Genomic DNA, 16,127 nt, shown 5'->3' on the forward strand with positions numbered 1-16,127 from the left:
TAACCTTGGCTGCTGTTGGTCATCACAGACCCATGCCTGGCTGAAGACACAGAGTCAGCAAGTATCCCAATCTGGGACATCCACAGTCTAGAGGTTTTCTCGGAGAACTAGGAACCCATGATCTTTCCTATGCAGTGATTCAAGGTTGTGAGAATGGGGCCTCCAGGGTTAACTTGGGCCCTTGTGTTATTCAGCTTTCTGTTAAAACAAATACATGGACACTAAATATAAAGAGAGTTGGGTGACACATGCCTGTAAAGCCAGTACTTGGAAGGGTGATACGGGAGGATCATAGGTTCGAAGTCAGCCTCTAACTTAGTAAGACCCTCAGCAACTCAGCAAGACCCATGGCAAAATGAAAAAGGTGACACACACCTGTAATCCCAGTACTTGGGAGGACTAGACAGAAAGATCACAGGTTCAAGATCAGCCTCAGTAACTTAGTAAGACCTTCAGAAACTCAGCAAGACCCATTTTGAAATTAAAAAAAAAAAGGTTTAGGGGTATACCTTGGAGATAAAATGCCTCTGGATTTGATTCAATTCCCAGAACCATAAAAATCAGTATATAAGGGAAGAAAAAGGAAGGAAGGAAGGAGGGAAGGAAGGAAGGAAGGAGGGAAGGAAGGAAGGAAGGAAGGAAGGAAGGAAGGAAGGAAGGAGAGAAAGAAATAAAATAAAGAAAAAAGATTTATGCCGGGTGTGGTGGCGCACGCTTGTAATCCCCGCGCTTGGGAGGCAGAGACAGGAGGATCGCGCAGGTTCGAAGCCAGCCACGTGTGCTGGCTTAGGAGACCCTGTTTCCGAATAAAAACATATAAAAAAATAGGTCTTGTAGTGTAGCCCGGAGGCAGAAGGGCTTCCAGGAACCCCAGTGCCACCAAATAAATAAATAAATAAATAAACAAACAAACAAATAAATAAATAAAACAGAATAAAGATTTATTTTGGCTCACAGTTTTGGAGTTTTCATTACCTGGTTCATTAGCTCCATTGCTTTGGACCTGTGGTGGAACATCATGACAAGACTGTGTAGTGCAGCAAAACTTCAAGATAGGAGTGAAAGAAAGAAAGAGGAAGGGGCAGAGGTACCCTTGTCCCCTTTTCGGTTGTACCCCTGTCACTTGTAGGCTTCCCTCTAGTCCCCATTTCTTAATGGTTCTGCCAGCTCCCACGTGCCACATTGGGGACCACAACTTTTTCACATGGACCTGAAGATCCAAAATAGAGCAGCCCCCAATCACAAGTAAACTGGAGCTGACCCTGGGATGCTGGATACCTTCTTTGGTTGATGTTAACAAAAGCATAACAAATTCCACAAATGTCCCAGGTGAACCAAGCCTGAACCTACACCTTTGGGTTTTGTTTTGGAAATGTATAAGTCTCTTGACCTGGTAAAACAAAATTTTGATGGATGTTTCTGATGACTCGACTTGTAAAATTTGGAGAAATATTACAAAATTAATACCATTGATAAGTGTTGATTTTTTTCCTTCCTTGAAACACCAGATGAGTTTGTCTTGGGTCTAGTACTCTGCAGCCAAATGGACTCATCACACACACACACACACACACACACACACACACGCGCGCACACACACACACACACACACACACATATATATGAATAGTGGTGCTGGGGGTGGGACCAGGGACTTTTTACCTCCGGGCTATACTTCCAGACCTATTTTATACTTTAATTGGAAACAAGGTCTCACTAAGTTCTGAGCATCTCACTAAGTAGCTGAAGCTAGCTTCGAACCTGTGTGATCCTCCTGTCTCTGCCTCCCAAGTGCTGGGATTACAAGTGTGCGCCACCATGCCTGGCTAGAGGCATATTTTTAAGATAATTTCTCAACTCAATGGAAATTGACTTCTGTGGAATATGAAACTATACCTCACTGAAATAGGGTTCTTGTTAGTGGTTTTCTTGAATGAAATCAAGGTCTAGAGAAGGTTTTAGAAGTATGAAAATTTATTCCAAGTCAGGGAAAGATAGAAGACAAAGCAGCTTCCTCCCCCCAAAGTGGGAAGCCTCAGAAAGAGAGGAGTAACCTCCTAGCTTTTGGAAAGTAGGCATCTAAATCTTATTGAGGTTTTCCCATCTGCTCTTCTATGACTGGTCAGAATTGGGTTTGGGGGCACTAATGACTTTTGCACAATTTTGATCCTTATTTTGAATTGATTGTGGTCCGGTGGTGAGTTCCTGGCACTCAGCAGTCTCTCTCCTTCCTGTTCACCTCCCCAACCTCTCAGAAGGTGATTAGTTCCCATTTCTGGGTCCTCTGCCCTGCCAACGCAATACCAATGCCACGTCTTAGAACTGTGTGATCCCTGTCTACATTCCCAATGCCAATTACTTAACTGGCGGATTCTTGGGGAATGCCTTACTTACTCCACATATTGCACTGTTACGTTTCTTTGTGAGAAATACAAAAGATCTGTGAGTAGTTCTCATATCCTTGAACAGATTTTGATCTATGAAAAGTCAGAGAAACAACTAAATGATGCAGCGTGCTTTTGTGTCCTAAGAGATAAGAGAAGATCAGAGAAGCGGTCATTTCATGTTGCAGGCAAATGGTTTCATCGGTGAGATTGGTTCAAACTGAGGCTTGAACACTGGAAACAGTTTACACACATGGAAAATACTTGCTGGGGAATTTTCAGGAAGATTCACATTGCAGCCAGAGCAAAACTGAGTATGCTATTCCTGTGCTTAAGACTTTTCAGTTTTTCCCGTTGGCTTCTCAAACTTGAGTATGCACATACCATTAAACTGATGACCATCTTAAATGCAAATTCCATAGATCTGCAGGAGGATCTGAGAGTCTGAGTTTCTAACAAGTTCCTAGCTGCAGCTGCAGCTTCAGCTGCTGGGCATCAGATGAAACTTTTTTGACATGCACTGGGGATTGAACCCAAGGGCTTTCTACCTCCCGGTTATATTCCCACTCCTATTTTATTTTTTATTTTGAAACCGGGTCTACATTGCTGATAGCCTCGCTAAACTGCTGAGGCTAATCTCAAACCTTCAATTCTCCTGTCTCATCCTCCCATGCACTGGGGTAGAAGCCTGAGCCACTATGCCTGGCTTTCAGATGAAATTTTGGAAGCAACAACCTGTAGTGAGGATGGGGAGTGGGATGAGCTACCTGGGTCAGATTTAGCTTGCTATCATTATATTGGGAAGAGGCATGTTTCTGTTTTCCTTTGGCATATGACTGTTTTGTACTGTGATGGCAGTATTAACTAGTTGTGACAGAGACCATATGAGCCATTAAACCTAAAATATTTACTATCTTATCCTTTATAGGAAAGGTATATGCTATATGATAAAATCCACATGCTTTAGGACTGTGTATGAGGATCAGCAACAATTGTCTTCAGCACATCTGTTCACCTCTGTGCTCTGCCTCCTTAGGATACACCGCTGCCATATGATCAGCGGGCTCATACCCAGATCCCACCTGGCCTTCCACATCTCTTTGTAAGTGCCTTTTGCCTGGAACAACTTTCCAGGTACTCTTCTTGATTACTTATTCAGCTTGCTTGCTATCCTTCCTTCCTTCCTTCCTTCCTTCCTTCCTTCCTTCCTTCCTCCCTCCCTCCCTTCCCTTCCCTTCCCTTCCCTTCCCTTCCCTTCCCTTCCCTTCCCTTTCCTTCCTTCCTCCTTTCCTTTCTCTCTCTCTCTCTCTCTCTCTCTCTCTCTCTCTCTCTCTCTCTCTCTCTGAGCTACACCCCCAGCCCTATTTTTATTCTTTATTTTGGAGCAGCGTCTCAGAGTTGCAAAGGGCCTAAGTATCTGAGGCTGGCCAGGAACCATGATCCTCCTGTCTCAGTCTCCCAAAGGCTGGGATTACAAGTGTGCATCACCACACCCGGCAAGTTTTATTTATTTCTGATTATATCTTTCCTGGGAAGTTTTCTCAAAGCTGGGTTGATGTTTGCCTGTGGTTATCATTGTGCCCACTACCATCTTCTGTCAGAACACAGAGCATATCAGGATGCAGTAATTCTGCTTGTCTGTCTCCCACACTTGAAGGCAGAAATTGTGTTTTGTAGTGCATAACTCATAACGGAGGCTGACTAAATGTTTAGGGAATACATAAACCAGTGATAAGTGCCAGACACTTTGGGTAAAGTGAGGAGCTAGGCACAGGAGCAGGAAGGTATGATGGCACTTGTATAACAAAAGATGAGTCCACAAGAGGAAAGCGTAACACATTTACTTTGAGGTTTTTTGTGGTGCAGAGCTTTTATAATAAAACCCAAAAGATCAAGGAAAATCTGTCCATTTGTAAGCTTATTCTTAGTGAAGAATGGTTGTGTAGAAAAATAATTGGACAAAAAGGGTATTTAGATGGGGAAACCTCACAAAGCCTATCTGTTCAGATTCTTGGCCTCTCTGTATAGCATTTCTCCCCCCTGGGTATAAGACAAGACCCTGGGCATAGGACAGCTGTAGTCTCCTATTGGACAAGATAGGTCAGAGGATTTCTTTATGGTTTAGTTCTAGAAAAGTTAGGAAAATTAGGGAAAAAATTTTAGGATTTATGATTTGCTTTGGGGAAGGGGGTTCTAAATTCTATAACTGACTTTGGGAAAGAGGTATTCTGGTTTTGTTACTTGCTTCAGAGAAGAATGAGGGGCCAAGAACATGAGGGCAAAAGATGGCCACAGAGACCTTGATTCGAGACTATCTGTGTCTTTCCCATGTGTTTTATTAGAAAGTTCTCAGCAAGTCCAACCACCATCTTTTGGGATTTTTTTTTCTTGAGCACAGACTTAATGTAGGGGTCATTGAGGAGAGTATCGAGAAATAGACTTAACAGAATGTATACAGCAGCCAGACAATAATAACATCAAAGCCAGGCACGAGCACCTCCTTTTCTTATTTTGGGTCCGCAATTCTCCAAATGACTTCTGAGAAGTTCTAGGACTACAAAATGAGCTTTGATAAAAAGGTCTCCATGGTCACACAGGAACTCTGCTTAACATGCCCTCCTTTGGCAGATCCACAGTGCCAAGTTTTATACTAAAGAAAAAAAAGTGTGGAAATTCCAAGAAATAGTGTATTTATTTTACTTTCTAAATTAACAAGTTAAGCTTGTGTCATTAATTTCAGAACTTTTTACCCCAGGATAAGCCAACCTTTCTTGACTGGAATATTCTCTCCTTGGAACAGCTAGTTAAAATTTTAAGGAACTCATCTTTTGTGGAGTCGGCTTTGGGAGATGTTGGTTTGGCAACAGAGAGCCTGGAAGCCCAATTGCAAAGTGATATTCTAGAAGGAACTCCTGGCAGAGGAAGATGCATTGGAAAGTAAGGGAAGAGAGGCCAAAAACTTGCTCTGAAGTTAGGCACAGGGTGATAAAAGTTTAATTGAAGGAGGAAGGAAGGGCATACTCAAGCCAAAGTACAAGACAAAATCTTTGAGCAAATAAACCACTTAAAGTCCCTAGTGCCAATTCTCAACTTATTTGGCACTTTCTCCTACACCACTAATAGGAACCAACTTTTAAAAACATATTTTTTTGCAAAGGGCAACTCTCTAATGCAAATAGCAATTTATTTATTTACTGGCAAAAGGTTGTGCTTGGACAAAACAGTTTTTTTTTCCCCTGATGTTCTCCAATTAGCAGTAATTCTCAGATTAGAGTAATCTGACATGAAGTAGCAACACAGGATCTAAAAGTCTGGAAATTCCAAGAAATAGTGTATTTATTTTACTTTCTAAGTTAACAAATTAAGCTTGTATCTTTAATTTTGGAAATACACCACACAAAAGCATATTGAATATGTTATTTGAAAATTAAACCATTTTATTTAACAATATTTGTCTTATTTTCTCCAAACTTTCAGATTCTTTATAAAACATTATTTATTCATATGGAGGTGGGCTGGTTAGTGGGAAGTGAGTGATGTATGGACAGTAGCTGGCAGTGAAAGAGAATTGGAAATTTTCTCATTTTTTTGGTTTTGTTATTCTTAAAAAAAAACAAGCTTCAACTATACTTATGTGGATTTGAAAGGTTATCCAGAGTCTATGAGAATATACCTGGATATCTGTAAAATAATCTTAGTGTTGTGTTTTTCCCAAACTAGGAATTATAAAGATTTCATGAAGAATTATAACACACACACATATATACACACACATATACACACACACACACACACATACACACACATACACACACATATACACACACATACACACACACAGACACACACACAGACACACATACACACACACTTTAGAAAATGCTACTGAAATGAATTTCTTAGAAGCAATAGTTCTGAGTCAGTATATTTTAATGCACATTATGAATCTATAAAAAGGACTTTTTATATATTTATTATATATAAAAACATAATTAATATATTTTTTAAAAACTCATGAAACTTAACACTACCTCCCCCTACACAAATAAGCCCATTCAGTAAGTGAGTAAATGAACTGAAAAAGACATTTCTTAAAAGAAGAAATACAAATGGCTGATAATTATAAAAAAATGTGCGACATTGAAAGTCATAGACATCAGGAAATGAAAGTCAAAACTACATTGAGACTCCATCTTACCCGGTCAGAATGATAATCAGCACAAGTACAAATAATAAGTACTGGTGAGGATGTGAAGAAAAAGCAACTCATACACAGCTGGTGGGAATTTGTACATTTTTTTGTGGAAATCAATGTTATGATTTGGATATAGAATGTCTTTGGAAAAGCTCATGTATTTGCAATGCAGAAATGTTCAGAGGTGAAATCAATGAATCATCAGGGTGATAATCTCATCAATACTCTCATAAGTGGATACATTCATTAATGGATCAATATTTTGAATACATTTTGGGGTGGTAACGTAGGCATTTCTGATTGAAAGAATAAAAATGTAAATTTATTCTTTCTTTCCACACACTTGATAAGTGTGCCTTTTTGATACTTTAAGAAACTTCATCTTAGCTTCAGTGGGAGAGATGAAGAAGTTGAGTTAATTAATAAAATAGGATTTTTGAGAAGATTTACTCTAAAAGGGGGAAAGCAAAACGAGAGGTTCAAAATTATAGAATTTTTCTTGTATTTTAATAATTTGTTTTAAGATAGAAAATATTAGAAATTGATTATTTTCTGATAGTAATGATCAATGGTAATGAGCACAGAAGAGTTGAGGGTTCTTTCAGGATTATATTCCTTAAGCAATTGTGTATATATAATTGAAATTTAATACACAAAGGGTTGGCCTTATCTTGGATTTTAACCTGTAATCCATAAACTTCCAAGGATTACATAGAATTGACAAATTTTTTGAACTTGAGTGGGGGAATAGTTACATCTTTATTTTTCGTCACATGTAATTTTAAATTACATGTGATTTTAAATTTTTCATCACATGTAATTTTAAATTATATTATTGAAGTAAATTTAACATTTACTTCAATAATAATTACAGTCAACAAATCAGAAGGCAAATATTTTCAAATCATATGACAGCTGTTGGAAATATATTAAAATGCCATTTATTCTCCTGATATTAAGATATGATGTGATTACTTTACCTGTTAGATCATCTTTTATAATGCATTGATAAGGAAACATACATGCTACTATAACACAAATTTTTAAGTATTTTGTTATCTGCCTATAAATAAAATTGGTTTCCTTTACATTCTTAGGAATTTTATTTTATGCATTAAGCACATGATTCTTGTAAAGAGTCCAAAGATTTCACAAGACTGATAAAGGGTGTCATGCCAGACAGAAGGCAGAAGGTTAAAAACAGGAGGGAAGGCAAATATCTGGGTACAGAACCAGGGAGTTTAGCAGATTTGGTGTTGGAAGTCGAAGGGGTTTTTTTTCCCCCCTGCTTATTGCTTATAGTTTTCTTAGAGAAATGTCAGGCAAGGTCATCCAGAGCAAGGGAGAAGAGGGAGGAGATAATGAAAATTGAGTATAAGAAAGAAGGTGTGAATTGGTTTTCTAAGAGAAGAAGAAAGCTAATTTCCTAGGAGAATGAAGCAAGATTGCAGGGCAGTGCTGAGTGCCCACTTATATTTTCAGATTTAAAGGGAGACCAGGTTGCCTGTCTTTCTCCTGCTCTGCTCAGCTGAATGAGTAAAAAAAGGGCAAGTTAACCAGAATTAAGAGTTTTATAAAAGATGAGGGTAAAGGGAGAGAGGAGCAGGGATGAGTGGTCTGATTCCTGGAGGGATACTAGAGGTGGCCAGAAGGAAGTAAGAACAGGACGGGTGCTGTGTATTGGGGTCAGTGGATATTCTCTCCAGGAGGAGGAAAACTGTAGAGGTAAGAGTACTGCAGTAGTCTATGAGAGAGAGAGAGAGAGAGAGAGAGAGAGAGAGAGAGAGAGAGAGAGAGAGAGAGAGAGAGAGAGAGACATATTCTGAAACAAAATGACACAAATTATGGTTTAAGTAATGAAAAGAAAGAGAATGTCTTAAGGAGATTTATAAGCCTATCCTCTGAAATTGTTGCACTGAAATCAGCTCTTCTTTTCTTGACTTTCTCCCTCTTGGTTTCAGAACCTAACTAACCTCCATGTTTAACATGCTCATCATTTCTCTGACTCTGATTTCTCTTAAGGGGAGAGGTTGGCTCGTTCCCATAACTGAAAGACACATGCCCAGCCCTGCTACGTAACAGCAAACACGCCAACTAGTGACACAGTGCCTGAGAATTAGCATATACACGGTGTTTGTTGTCTGCTCTGCTCGATTAGGCACTTTTTATATATGTTTTACCCTGTAAAAATACTGTAGAGGAACAAACTAATCTTGAAGTGGGAAATTAACAAGATTAGTGCAATACAGTTTGCACCTGATGGAGCTGGAAATTTTTTAAAAGTCCGACTATAAATACTTGATTTTCTCATGCTCTTACCTCAGCCGAGAGTTTAATTTTACCACCATGTGAAGGCTGTGTTTACATAAAGGACTAACTGTGGTCATTGCTGATGGTTTTCTGGGGAAATCTTTTCATCCTGTTAAGTAACATCAAACATAAAGCTTACTTAACTTTGTCATGGTTCAATAAATCAGCTGATTTACACTTCATTTTTGTTCTTTGATTCCTGTCTGTGTCTAGCACATTAGAGACTACTTAAATAAAATATTCTCCAAGTCCCCCACTCCTAGGAGTACTTGAAATTTACATGTAACCCTAACCCTAACCCTTTCTCTCTCTCAACATTATTCTCGTTTTAATTTCTATATGTTATGACATAAGTTGTTATTAAACGATGCAAAAATGACCAGTTTGTTATGACAAAGGCTGTTTTGAATAATGTGTTTACACGTGCATGTGCATTTCAGGATAAAGCAGTTTATTAATACACCTCCGGTTCAGCTGAACATGTTCATTCACTCATCCACACATGCATGCATCCATCCATTTAGAAATGTTTGCTGGATCCACACCCCGTACTATACTAGACACCAAGCATAGTGCAGGATAGTTTTGTCCTCATGAAATATATTGGGTGCATTAGGAGATACAGGTAAGAACAGTCATGGAGGGAGGAGATGCAGAATAGCAGCTGAGGGCGCTTCCTCTCACCTCCAGAACTCTGATACCATACACTGAATGGATGTTATATAAGAAGTAGTCCTGCTTCTAAAATTGATCGCCATCATGGAGAGTTAGGACTCTTCAGAGGACTTTTTTAAAATGATAGGCACCACTCCCATTTATTGTCACTCTGCGATTCCAGAGTGGGATCTGCTGAGCAGTGCACTATCCTAGCAGTGGAAGCCTTCCTTCCTCTGATGGGTGGAGCCGCCTGGGATGTGTGGCTTGGCTATGAGATGTCATGACAGATCACAAGGTGGATTTTAGCCCTTTTTACTCCCTCAATCAGACACATTTGTACAGGGATTTTGGCCTCTTTACCCACCTCAATCAGACACATTTGTACTCGACTCTGCTGAGTTGGGTCCAGACACATGAACATACTTTCCCTTTTGTCATTGTTGGGTGGGTTGTTGTTCTAAAACCTCTCCTAAGTGAATGTTGCGTAAAGGCATTTGCCTCTCTAATCATTGCGTATGTTTGTATTGGGAAACCAGCTCTTCTGAGTTTTTGTTTTTTCATTAGATATTGTTTTAGTTTATTTTCTGTTGCTAATAATGAAGTACCACAGACTGGCAAAGTTATAAAGATGAGAGAGGTTTCTTTTGGCTCATGGCTCTGATCTAAGGTTGTGGGACCATATCTGGTGATGACCTTCTTTCTGGTGGTATCCTGGAGAAGCGCAGGTGTCACAAGGCACAAGACAAGGACTGTGGGAGATACCCAGCCAAATTAATTTTTATAACAGGCCACCCTTGAAATAACACATTAACCCATTAGTTGCTAACCCCTCAATAAAAAAAAAAAAGATGAATTAATTCATGATGGTAGAGCCCTAATCCCCTCTTAAAAGTCCTTTCTCTTTTAGTGGGGATTAAATTTCAACACGAGTTTTAGAAATAACAAACCATATTCAAACCATAACAGATATGTTTGCCAGAGAGAACTGAACCCTGTTCACCTTGTATCTATGTGATGCCAAGCAGTAAAATAAATGTATTACCCACATGTACAACATTTATCTACTTCTAAGCTCCAAATTTGTCTAAAGTTTTCGTAGTCAGATAAAATTAATAGCTTTAAAGACTACCAATTACAAGGTTAGTAAATTTGTTGCCTATTCTAAATTGATCACTACCCAACTATGCATACGATAAAATTCTGTGATTATAAAAATGAGCGTATGAAAAACTTAACTTGCTGTCAAAGTCAGCACTCAAGACCAGAAAAATATCATGATTACAAAACTTAAAATTATTTGTATTTTTTAAATTTACCAAGGTATTTCTAGGACAAATGTTATAAATTTGGTAAATGTTAATAATAAACAATACCAGAGACAGCAAAATAGAATTTATCAGAGAGATTATGTAGTCCAACTAGGACATAGAATAAAAATGTCCTTTAATTCTCAGAGAAAAAAAACAAGAATAAGTACTTTTTAGAATTTTGGGCTATTCTGGAGCTCTCTATTCAAGTCAAAGGTAATGATTTTGGAAAATAAATTTAATAGCTCAAAGTAGCTGTCCTTTTTTTTAAAAAAAAATCTAGATGCAATAGTCATATTTAAAAAGTAGAAATAGATTTTGAACTTTTAAAAATGAAACTTGAGTTCTAAGGGAAAAAAAGGAGAAAAACATCCAGAAAAAAATAAATATCCCTGATGAAAGTTAATGAGAGGATTTCAGGCCATAATTGAAAATGAATCTGTAACTGAAATGCATTCTAAGGTTTGAATATCAGGTTAAATAACCTCAACACCACATTAGTTTTCCTGAAAGCTGGGTATTGGCTTTTATATTTCTACTATGCAAACTTTTGATATATCTTTTCTGTGATAAATGGATGATTACTCTTATTTTACCCCTTGTTCTTTAAATAAAATGGTTCCCCGATTAGTGGTGAGGTTACAAAGCATGGGCTTGCTTTTGGTGTCTCTCTCTGATGAAGGCTGGTAAGTGAACAAACATCTATTTCAAGATGGTGATTTAAGGTATAAGACAAAATGTGCATCCTGAAAAGCAGCCATCATTCTTACAGCAGATATTATTGACCAGGCTCTGTGAATGTCAACATGAAAGAAGCAGAGCATCACCAGTGGGGGGACTCCTGGGTCACTAGAATGATTCTCAGAAAGTGGGTTATTTCAGAACTAGAGTCACAGAGGTTTCTGCGCATCATATGAATCATGGATTTATTATTAAAGTTATTCAAGTAGTTATAATGAGCTCTGGGTGTGGTGGTGCATGCCTGTAATCTCAGTACTTGGGAGGCTGATACAGGAGTATCACAGGTTGTAGGTCAGCCTCAGCAACTTAGGTCCTCAGAAACTTAGTAAGACCCTGTTTTGAACTAAAAATTAAAACAGAGTTGGAGGTATAGCCTGGAGGTAGAATGCCCCTGGGTTCAATCCCAAGTATCATCAAACAGTAGTTATAATAAAATATATTGCTTTCTGTTAGATCAGTTATATGTTATGCTGTATTTTTCTGAATAACATGTAGTATTATAAATACAACAAAATTATTTGATTAACATATATCAATTACAATATAAATTAAAGCCACATATAATAATAATTCTCAAATTTGTCTACAATAACAAATATGTGAGAGTAGGTGATAGAATTTTGTATTATTTAACCATGATTAACATGGTTTTGTACTTTTCTACCATGAGTAACATGATTGAAAAATATTAGCCAAGTAACAGATATTTAGAACATCCCTAAAACCTTACTGGCTTCATTTAATACTTATATACATATAATGTATACATTAAATATCTCACTTAAGTCACAGTCCAAAGACAGTGTAAGGAGTTGGACATGCCTCTTGTGACCATTCAGGAACCCCAGTTTCTCTTGTGGCTTCATCCTCCTTCAGGTTATGGGCTCTACACATGAGGATTGCTTCCTAAAACTGTTGACTCGTAAGCACTTATGCATTTTCTCAGACTAGATCTTAGATACTGTCCCAGTTAACTGTGGAGCTAAGAAATGAAATACAGCTGTAAACAATAGGGAAAAATAAAATACATTTAAACAAAACAGAGCAATCAGGCCATATTTGTATTATTGAGAAAAAAGAAGAGGATTCCAAAACATATTATCTGTCTTACAGAAAATTAGCCATACAATTGGATAAGAGATTTCCCTTCACATGTGTAGTGCCCCCTCACTACCACTACCCCAGCTCCTAAAGTTACTTTGCTTTCTTTCTAGTGTTATCATCCAAGCGAATTCCCTAGAATACAACTTAGCCTTGTCATTTACAATCAGTTTTTGTTTGAAATGTTTTTAAGTCTCTTTTAATCTACAGTTTTCCTCCTTTATGCATTCCACTCTTCCATTTGTGTCTATTAAAAGACCCAGGGGAGCCGGGCATGGTGGCAAACGCTTGTAATCCCAGCATTTGGGAGGCTGAGACCAGAAGATCGCAATTCGCAGACAGCCTTATCTACTTAGCGAGGCCCTTCACAACTCAGAGACTCTGTTTAAAAAAAAAAATAGGGCTGGGGATGTAGCTCAGAGATAGAATGCCCCTGAGTTCCATCCCCAGTAACACACACACACACACACACACACACACACACACACACACACACACACACGGGAGGAGCCTGTAGAAGCTAAAGAGAAGGCACACAACTCTTCCCATTAGCAGACTTTGAAACTTGTGGGCAGAACCTGTCATGCTTGAGGGTGAGCCCCTTTTGTCTCAAGGACTTCAGTCAGGAGAAGACTCCTATTTTCCTCCATATTCCCATTGTGATTTGCCCGCAGAACACTTGAGTTTTAGTGTTCACTCAGGCAGCAGATGAGTTTTAAACCATGGCTGTATCATTTTCAATCAGCGGAGTCCTGGAGAAATCCTAGGTAGTGGGGAGAGTCTTGTGCCTCTTCAGTGATGGTCCTTCCTGGTGTTCTTCATTTTAGAATATCATGCTGTGGGCCAGGTAGGTGATTATCATGGGAAGGGCTATCTGGACTTGGCCGGTCATTTTTCACAAGCCTATTTCTTCTAGGATGGGTGGCATGCCCAAATTAGGAGGAGAGGCAGATACCAGTCCCTCTTGGATAGTCCCCTTTGTGCCTGGCCCTGGAGTATTTTCTCAAGGTATAGCTCAGAGGTAGAATGTCCCTGGGTTCATTCCCCAGTACCATAAAAAATAAAAAGAAAAAAAGAAAGAAAGAAAAAGAGAAAGATTCCATAATTCTGTTAAATGATTGCTATATGTCCATTTTGTGGGGAAAAAATAGAAGAAGATGCAAACAGAGAAACTTTTATGATAAAAAAGGCTCAATATGGAATTTACATTCCACAGAGACTTGAGAGCTGAGCCAATTTTGTTATATGCAAATTAAATGTAATGGAGGAAATATTTGTGGTCTTGATGACACATGCCAACTCTCTATGTCATATATATGACAAGTAGAAGTCAGGTGAGTGCAAGTAGCGCCTGATAAACCAAAGTGCAAGTTGTGAGGCAGTTGGGTGGTTCATTGAGTAAAGACCCTCCCAAGAAAGGGCAGGGACTGGGGTGAATAGGACTACACAATGTTTCTGCATGTGGTTCTGATGAATTTAAATTTTAGGTAGAATGTTTTAGGTTTCCTAAGGAAAATATTTCTTATAGAATTGGTTATTGAAGCTGGAATTTGATAATGAGGACATTTATCATGGGACCCTGTTTCAAAATAAAGAATAAAAAATAGGGCTTTGGCTGTAGCTCAGAGGTCGAATATTCCTGGGTTCAATCAGTACTGCCAAAAAAAAAGTGAAAAATGTAAAAAACAAAAAACAAAAAACAAACCACTTGTACATTTTATATGTGATGTATTATCTTGCAATAGAATATAAATCCGTAAAAATTTTCTATGTGTGTTACATACTAATAAAACAACAACAAAAAGGAGGGATGCAGTGGCACACACCTGTAATCCTAGTAGTTGAGAGGCTGAGAAAAGAGGATCACAGGCAGGAGGCAAGTCTCACGAACTTAGCAAAACCCTCAGGTGCTTATTGAGACCCTACTTCAAAATTAAAAAAAAAAAAGGCTGAGGGTATAGCTCAGAATTGGTACATCCCTAGGTTTAATCTTGTACCAAAACAAAAGTAAAATCCAAACCAAAATCAACCAACCAATCAAAAAACCCCAAAACAATAGTTATTGGTAATTGATTTTATGTACTAAGCACTAAGATAAATATATAGATTTTTTATTATGCACGAAAAGCTAAGTTCTAGTATCTCACTTTCACAGATGGAGGAAATTGAGACAAATATATGGTTTTGTGTGGTTACTCAGTTAATTGGTTATACTGCATATACAGAGTTATTTTAACCAAAGAATGAAGAGAAAATGACGTAGTGAACTGTGAATGGTTTACAGTGGCTTAGCTCTGTCTGTACTGTTGCATACATTTAGCTACAAATACATAAATCAGCACTCATTTCTTTTTCCTTTGGTATACATTGTCAAGAGGTTGCATATTCTGTTCATGTGTATTTTCGTCAGCCTTCCTGTCATGTCACCTTCTAAAAAATAGATGAATAAAAATAATGCTTCATTTTAACAACTCTTTCCTCCCTCCAGCTATTTGAGTCAGTGCTAGCTCCTTTTAATAAAGCGAGATGGGCTAGTTCAGATGCTAATACCAAATGGTAAGTAATAGGGAGTGTTCTCTGGTGAAATATTGAAATGCAAGGTCTGTACCAGTAGCAATGACTGATGGTGTTCTTGGAGGAAACAAGACGTCTGTAAAACTGTGAGAATAATGAATGGCTCCCTCATTCTGTGTTTATATGGCAGAATTTGCACTCCATTATTCATGGCCTTTTCAATATTAGCTATATTTAACCAGACCCATTCAGCATTTTAAGTGATCCCGGTCTTTGCATTGGTTTCTCAACAAATATATATTGCCTACTATGCGCTAGTGCTGTTACGTTCTATGCTTAAACATAGAATAAGACAACACAATCCTGATTTCATTGGTAAATGTAATTCTAGAAAGGCAAATATAAAACAGATACATAAATAGTTGTTTTATGATGGTGGTGATGGGCTGTGGAAGGAAAGCAGTAGGTTTATGAGATGTCAGGGAGACTGATTCTCATATAAAGTGTAAACTTTTAGTAGATTTTATTATGAGAGAAATGGAACGTCATCAAACAGAGACTGAACAGAAAAACATTTCCAACAAGAGACTACTGAAATAGCAAAGTCATCGGATTATAGGGGCTTGCTTTAGTGTGATGTTCTCCACAAAAAAAGAAGTGGCATGTAAGAAAGCTAAGCATGCCTTGGCAATACTCGGCCACTGATAAATAAGATGTTGAGATTTGAAAGGCTAGGACATCTGGAAGGGGAAACTAATTTTGAATTTTGACAAATGTCAAATTCTTCCTGATCTCAGAGTATTCACAGAAATCCTCTCTAGGTAATCAAGTCTTCCTGTCAGGGTAGAAATGTAGTATTGGGACCCATTCCTAGGACTTCTGTGCTTAGTTTGTGCACCTAGATAAGCTCAGGAAGGG

This window comes from Muscardinus avellanarius (genome assembly GCF_963383645.1).
Source record: "Muscardinus avellanarius genome assembly, chromosome: 5".
In the NCBI taxonomy this organism is placed as follows: domain Eukaryota; kingdom Metazoa; phylum Chordata; class Mammalia; order Rodentia; family Gliridae; genus Muscardinus; species Muscardinus avellanarius.